We start from the raw sequence: 8,628 nt of genomic DNA on the forward strand, positions 1-8,628 counted from the left end.
TTGCATTTTGTATTTTTAAAGCTAAATTGCATATAATTGTAATATTAGCCCTGTTAATGTATAATTACATTTATATGCATAAAATTGACCTTCTATATTTTTAAAATGTTGAAAATCTATTTTAAATCATTTTAGTACATGAAAGTATTTTGTAGAAATTATTTATTATTTACTATAAATTATATAGGGATAAATTGGCTATTTAAAATATAGCCAGATTACATTTCAATTTTAGCCTTAATTTTAACCCAACCCCAACCCAATTTCGTAATAAATTACCCGACCCAAACCCTAAACCCGCCTACCCAACCCTGAACTAATTAAATCATGGCCGTTGATCTTTCGTATTAACTCCTTCCTTTTTTTATCCTAAACGACCCTAACCCTATCTCATTCTCCCAAATCCGCCGCCTCTGTTTTCTCTCATCTTCTCTCCTCTCTCAGTAACCAACCTAACCCTAGACCCTTTAACTGCCAACCTCTCTTCTCCGGTCTTCTCCGGTGATCTCCCATCAACTCCTAAGCCCCCAATGGCCCCTCTAATGTCGTGCTTGCCTTCTCTAAGGTCTTCAAGGGCCCAGGGCCACGCCGACTTGCATATAGGGTTTATCACTTGTCTGTTCTTGGCTACTCCAGTGTGATTTTGAGCAAAATCATGCTGTATTTGTTACGATCTTTGGGATTTTAGACAGGTTCTTTCATCTCTATTTGGGTTTCTTCTGAAACCCTAATTTCTGTCTATATCTCCTAGATCTGTGTAGATCTAGAACAATTTGAGTTTGTATCTTTGATGTTTTACACTGTCCTTGTAACTCTTTACGAGAATCATGTGATTTCAAGTGTTTTCACCTTCTTCTGAAAAATTAGGGTTTTAGAACTTCTTTTAAAACTTTGTTTAAACTAATTCTTTATGTTTAAACTTCTATTTCTTGCATATTTCGACTGATTATATGATTTTACTACCTTTTCAACTCACCTATGTTGAAAGCCCTAATTTTTCTATGTTTCTTCGTTTGATTTTGTGACTGGCATGTTCTTGTTTGAGTTTCTGTGACTATCTCGCTTTGAATGTGTTTCTACTGATTTTCTTATGCCTAACCTACATTAGTTCTATGTGCTTGTGTTTGTCTTGACTGGTCAAGAATTGCCTTTTTGCTTGCTCTGTTTGGTTACTCCTATCTCACTCTATTTATATGCTAAAACATTGATTCATGACTCTCTCCTTGATTAACTCTGAGCTCCTTATTTCTTGGCTTGATTTGAAAAACTTCCTTTTAGACTTTCGATTCTCCTGTTTTAGCTTGTTTATTTGCTTATTCATGGGAACCCATGTTACTCTCCTTAAATCAGTAATTTCGAATCCTTGATTCCATGATTTACTATATGCTGATTTTCGATTATTTCCATATTCTACAACTTTATTTTGTTTTCTTACCTTATTTGGTTAACTGAGTATTTTACTGATTCTTCATTAGCTGTTTCTTTAATTGAACCCCTATCTACTTACCCCTAATTGTATATTTTGTACCTTATGCTCTACTTGATTGCCACTTAATTAAAGGAGTACTTGCATTAATTTGATTCTGATTAGTATTTGGTTCCATAATTACTATGTTACTATGATTCTTGCCTTATTTTTATCTAATTTCGAACTACTATATATACACACTCTCTCATTAACACAAACACACGAACATTAGTTCAAAAACTCTCTCTTTCACACTAAAAAGCTTTCTGCTCTCTTTTGTGTCACTCACTACTGTCTAAAGTCAGCCGGCTGTAAGCCAAGGCTGACTACTAGGTTCTCTTTCACTTTCTGTTTACTACCCCCTTTACTGGTAAGTTCCAATTTTAATTCAAGTCCCAAAAACAATGTGCTTCTCCTATTACTTCAATTTGTCATGTCTCTAATATGCTTTTACCTATGATTTTGTTGTTCAACCTGCAATTAGTATGGCTACTTCATTGTCTTCTTTACTGCATGCTATATACCCCTTAGGATCTCCTTATAGTATGTCTTAATGTGTCTATGTTTCCCTAATCCCTGGCATGCCCCCTTCCTATGTAAGATAATTGGCTATCCTAAGCTTCTTGATTCAGTATTAACTCTATAGTTCATGCTATACTTTAAAAAGCCTTGACCCCCTTTTAAGGGCCCCTCTAGTTCTGTACCTATGTGTATCTATGTTTACTATGTGCCTTATGCTTACCCCAAATCCCCATTACCCCTTAAGTGGATGTGTGCACCTGTCTAACTTCATGTATTGAAGTGCTGATGAACTTCTTCTAATTCTGTATTTGGTTTGGTTGATATCACTTACCCTTTTTAAATTGTATTATTCAATAACACCCTATGTGTTTTACAAAACCATTTCAAGCAAATGTCTTTTAATACTATTTTCCTACTGAAACCTTTCAAACTATGTCAAGCACTATCACCTTACTCCTAAGTCACTAGGTTCTGGCCCCTCCAGTGTGTGTACTTTCTTGGGATCCTCTTGAGAACCCTATGAACTCTGGCACACTGAGGCTGGCCCTTCCACACCGCACTTATTCAATTTGGTTACCAAGTCTAGGTGTGAGAACTGCCCGGGATCCTTGAGATCATTAGGGAACTTTGACGCGCCTAGACAATGATATTGTCTATGAAATTGGCATTTGAGGCTATTGGAGGTTTTGGGAAATCACTTGGGCCTGCTGCAGGCTCCCTATAGTACAACTGTCACGACCCCGGTTCACCCTCCGTGAACCATCGTGATGGCACCTAGTTCTTACAACTAGGTAAGCCTAATAATGCGTAAGAATAAACCAATTTGCGGAAGAAAACAATTTTAAATAGAAATAGAGTAATAAAACAACGTTTAAAAGTGTCGTTCGGCATACACAACATTAACTCTCAAAATCTAATACAAATTCCCAAAACCCGGAAACCTAGGAATCACAAGCTAAGGAGACTACATAGTGCTCTAACTCCAGAATAGTCTAAAACAAAGTATATTCAGAAGGGCAATAACTACAAGAGAGAATGGAGAGAGACTCCTCGGTCTGCGGATGTGGCAGATATACCTCGAAGTCTTCGAAGGGTCGCCTCACCTCAAGGATGGTAAGTCTGAGTCGAAGTACATGGATTTGCACATGAAAAACATGTGCAGAAAGGGCATGAGTACACCACAACGGTACTTAGTAAGTACCAAGCCTAACCTCAATCGGGTAGTGACGAGGAAGGTCAGGGCCCTACTGAGGTTAAATAAATATAGAGATGACAGAATAAGATAAGCAGTACAATTTAAGAATCTACAATAAGAATTTAATACAGGATAATAAGGAATACAATAACTGAAACAGAGATAAAGACAATCACAAGGAAATACCACTCATAACAAGGATGATAACCGGGGGATCTCTCAGTATCCTCAATATATATGCCGAGATCTCTTGGTATACCGAGGATCTCGTGGTATCCTCAATGTATACAAGGGATCTCTTGGTATCCCGAGGAACTCTCGGTATCCTCAATATGTTCTAGGGATCTCTTGGAATTCCCGAGGATCTGGTATCCTCAATATACGTGCTAGGGATCTCTTGGTATCCCGCACCTCAGTTCAAGTCATAAATACATATAGGGGATCTCCCGGGATGCCGTCCCGTAGTCTCAAAGTAAAACACACAACAACATAAGAATACTCAATAAAGCTCAATTTCGTACCAAGTAAAATAGTTAATTCTAATTTAACATGCTTCACGTAATTCAATTAAGGCAGTTTAAGCAAATAAATAGTTAAGTCAATTAGTCATGCTTTTTCTAAGCTAACAGCAGGTTTAAATTGCAAGTAAAATGAAACAGGAAAAAGGAACACAATTAAAATTACTTAAAGAAAATCGAATTTTCAACAATTAGCTCAAGTACGCACTCGTCACCTCACGTACAGGGCATTTCAATTATCAAATATACCAAATCCTAAGGAGAAGGTCCCCCACACAAGGTTAGGCAAGCCACTTACCCCGAACCAGCTCAAAATCAACCCGAAACCACGTCCTTGCCATGAGTACTCGACTCCAAATAGCACAAATCTATTCAATTCAATTGCATAATGTAAATAACACTTCAAGTAACTGAATCTACAATTAAGTTATAATATAATACGCCAAATTAGGTAAAATGACCAAAATACCCCTTGGGCCCATGTTTCGGGATCGGGTAAAATTTACATTTCCAGAATCCTCACACTCTCACGAGTTCAATCATACCAAAAGTACCAAAATCGGACCTCAAAGGGTCCCTCAAATCATCACTCAAAGGTCTCTAATTAGTCAAGCCCTAACCCCAAATTTACCACTTATTTTCCTTAATTTTTCATGCTTAAATTGATAAAATCATTCCAATAACGAGTTTAGGGACCAAAGACTTTACCCCAATGAACTCCTCTGAAAATCCCTCTTGAAAAATGCTCCCCAAGATTCTTCCCATTTGAAAAGAGGTGAAAATGGCTAAATTTCGCAAAGGCAAGTATTTATATGTTTCTGCCTAGCGATTACCGCATTTGAGGTCAAGGGAGAGCATCTGCGGAAGAATGCGTCGTAGGTGCAAAAAGTCACTTAACGGGCTGGGTCCGCATCTGCGGTCGCTTGGCCGCATCTGCGGCACCGCATTTGTGAAAACCCATCCGCACCTGCAGATCTTGGAGCTTTGAGCCTATCTCGCTTCTGCGGCGCCGCACCTGCGGTCTCACACTCGCAGGTAGGGTTATGACAGAAAACTAGCTGAAGCTGCAACTCCAAACTCCAAAATCCTTTCGTCAACCATCTGAAATCATCCCGAGGCCTCCGGGACCTCACCCAAAGGCACCAACAAGTCTAATACCACTGTCCAAACGTATACCAATCCTTAAAACACCTAAAACAACATCAAAACGACAAATCAACCACGGATTCAAGCCTAAAAATTCCAAAACTCTAAAAATACGCTTTCAATCAAAAAGTCTATCAAACCTCGTCCGAATAACCTGAAATTTGCACACACGTCACATTCAACACTATGGAGCTACTCCAACTTCTGGAATTCCATTCCGACCCTCAGATCAAAGTCTCACTATCGAACCGGAAACTTCAAAATTCGACCTTTCGACATTTCAAGCCTAAATTAGCTACGGACCTCCATAACATAATCCGAACACAACCCTAAGCCCTAAATCACCCAACGGAGCTAACAGAACCATCGGAATTCCATTCCAATGACGTTTTCATACTGTTTCGACAACGGTCAACTTTCCAACACTTAAGCTCTCATTTAGGGACTAAGTGTCCCAAAACTCTTTGAAACTTAAAACTGAACATCCCGGCAAATCAAAATAGCAAAAATAAACACGGGAAAGGTAGTTAATAGGGGATCGGGGCGTAAATTCTTAAGATGATCGGCTGGGTCGTCACATCCTCTTACACTTAAATATTCGTTTGTCCTCGAACGAGCATAGAGACATACCTAAAGTAGTGAAAAAATGAGGGTAGCGGCTACGCATATCCTGCTCGGTCTCCCAGGTCGCCTCCTCGACCGGCTGACCACGCCACTGAACCTTTACTGATGCAATATTCTTTGACCTTAGCTTTCTAACATGCCTTTCCAATATTGCCATTGGCTTCTCAACATAGTATAGATCCTTGTCCAACTAGATTGAACTGAAATCCAATACGTGTGACGGATCACCGTGATACCTCCGGAGCATCGAAACATGAAATACCGGATGAACTCCTACCAAGCTGGGAGGTAAGGCAAGTTTATAAACAACCTCCCCAACACGCCTCAATATCTCAAAAGGCCAATAAACCTCGAACTCAACTTCCCCTTCTTCCCAAATCTCATGACACCCTTCATAGACGAAACCCGATGCAAAACCTACTCTCCAACCATATAGGAAACATCACGAACCTTCCGGTCTGCATGGCTCTTCTGTGTAGACTGGGTTGTACGAAGTCTATCCTGAATCACCTTAACCTTCTCCAAAGCATCCTGAACTAAGTCTGTGCCAATAACTGGCCTCATCCAGCTCAAACCAACTCACCAAGGATCTACACCACCTACCATATAAAGCCTCATATGGTTCCATCTGAATGCTGGACTGATAGCTGTTGTTGTAGGCAAACTCCGCCAATGGCAAGAACTGATCCCAAGACCCTCCGAACTCAACACATACGCATGGAGCATATCCTCAAGAATCTGAATAGTGCGCTGGACTGCCCGTCCGTCCAAGGGTGAAATGATGTAATCACTCCACCCGAGTACCCAACTCATGCTGAACGACTCTCCAGAATCGTGATGTGAACTGAGTACCTTTGTCTGAAATGATGGAAACTGGAATACCATGCAGACGAACAATCTCCCGAATATAGATCTCTAATAACAACTCCGAAGAATAAGTAGTACACACAGGAATAAAGTGAGCGGACATGGTCAGCCGATCCACAATCACCTAAATAGCATCAAACTTTCACAAAGTCCGTGGGAGCCTAACTACAAAGTCCATGGTGATCCGCTCCCATTTCCACTCTGGAATCTCTATCTGCTGAAGCAATCCACCCGGTCTCTGGTGCTCATACTTTACCTGCTGATAGTTGAGGCACCGAGCTACAAGCCCAACTATATATTTCTTTATCCACCTCCACCAATAGTGCTGTCTCAAATCCAGATACATCTTCGCGGCACCCAGATGGATGGAATACCACGAACTATGGGCCTCCTCTAGAATCAACTCTTGAATCCCATCAACATTGGGTACATAAATCTGACCCTACATCCTTAATACCCCGTCCTCACCAATAGTCATATCTCTGGCATCACCGTGCTGAACCTTGTCCTTGAGGATAAGCAAATTAGGGTCATCATATTGACGCTGCATGATACAATCAAATAATAAAGACCGAGAAATCACGCAATCTAGAACACAACTGGGATCCGAAAGATCTAATATCACAAACTGGCTGGCTAAGGCTTGAACATCCATCGCCATATGCCTCTCCAATGCTGGTAAATAAGCCAAACTCCCCAAACTCTCTGCCCGGCGACTCAAAGCAATGGCTACCATATTGGCCTTGCCTGGGTGATACAAAATAGTGATATGATAGTCCTTCAGCAACTCTAACCACCTCCTCTAGCGCAAATTAAGATCCTTTTGCTTGAACAGGTGTTGCAAGCTCTGATGATCAGTATAAATCTCACAAGGCACACCGTATAAATAATGGCGCCAGATCTTCAGGGCATGAACAATGGCAGCTAACTCATGGTTGTGGACTGGATAATTCTTCTCGTGCACCTTCAACTGTTTGGACGCATAGGCAATCATTCTACCGTCCTACATCAACACCGCTCCGAGGCCAATCCTCGAGGCATCACAATAGACCATATAAGACCCTGAACCTGTAGGCAGTATCAAAATTGGGGCTGTAGTAAAAGTTATCTTGAGCTTCTGAAAGCTCGCCTCACACTCCTCCGTCCACTGGAATGAAGAACCATTCTGGGTCAACCTGGTCATAAGGGCTACAATCGATAAAAACCCCTCCACAAAATGATGGTAGTAATACGCCAAGCCAAGGAAATTGCATATCTCTGTAGCTGAGGATGGTCTGGGCCAACTCTGCATGGCCTCTACCGTCTATGGATCCACCTGAATACCCTCACTCAATACCACGTGTCCTAGGAATGCCACAGAATCCAACCAAACTCACTTTTCGAGAACTTAGCATATAATTTTTTCTCTCTCAGAGTCTGAAGCAAAGTCCTCGGGTGCTGCTCATGATCTTCCCGAAACCGGGAATACACTAGAATATCATCAATAAAGACAATGATGAATGAGTCAAGATACAACCGGAACACACTGTGCATCAAATGGATAAAGGCTGCTAGGGTATTGGTCAGCCCAAATGACATGACAAGGAACTCGTAATAACCATACCGAGTCCTGAAAGGAGTCTTCAGGATGTCTGGCTCCCGAATCTTCAACTGATGGTAACCTAAGCACAAATCAATCTTATAAAACACCCGTGCGCCTTGAAGCTGGTCAAACAGATCATCAATACGAGGCAAATGATAACGGTTCTTCACTATAACCTTGTTCAACTAGCGATAATCAATACACATACACATAGAACCATCCCTTTTCTTCACAAACAAAATAGGAGCACCCCAAGGTGATACACTAGACCGAATAAAACCCTTATCAAGCAATTCCTGTAACTGATCCTTCAACTCCTTCAATTCAGGAGGAGCCATACGATACGGAGGAATAGAAATGGGCTGAGTGCCCGACAACATATCAATGCCGAAATCAATAGCTCTATCAGGTGACATGCTCGGAAGATCAGCTGGAAAGACATCGGGAAAATCCCCCACTACTGGGACTGAATCAACCAAAGGGGTATCAATACTGACATCTCTCACATAAGCTAAATATATGTCACACCCCTTCTCAACCATTCGCTGAGCCTTAAGGAAATAAATAACTCTATTGGGAGTATGACCTATAGTACCCCTCCACTCAACATGTGGCACACCTGGCATAGCCAGCATCACGGTTTTGGCGTGATAATCAAGAATAGCGTAATGGGGTGACAACCAGTCCATGCCCAAGATAATATCAA

Source organism: Nicotiana tabacum, chromosome 20 (genome assembly GCF_000715075.1).
Source record: "Nicotiana tabacum cultivar K326 chromosome 20, ASM71507v2, whole genome shotgun sequence".
Classification (NCBI taxonomy): Eukaryota; Viridiplantae; Streptophyta; class Magnoliopsida; order Solanales; family Solanaceae; genus Nicotiana; species Nicotiana tabacum.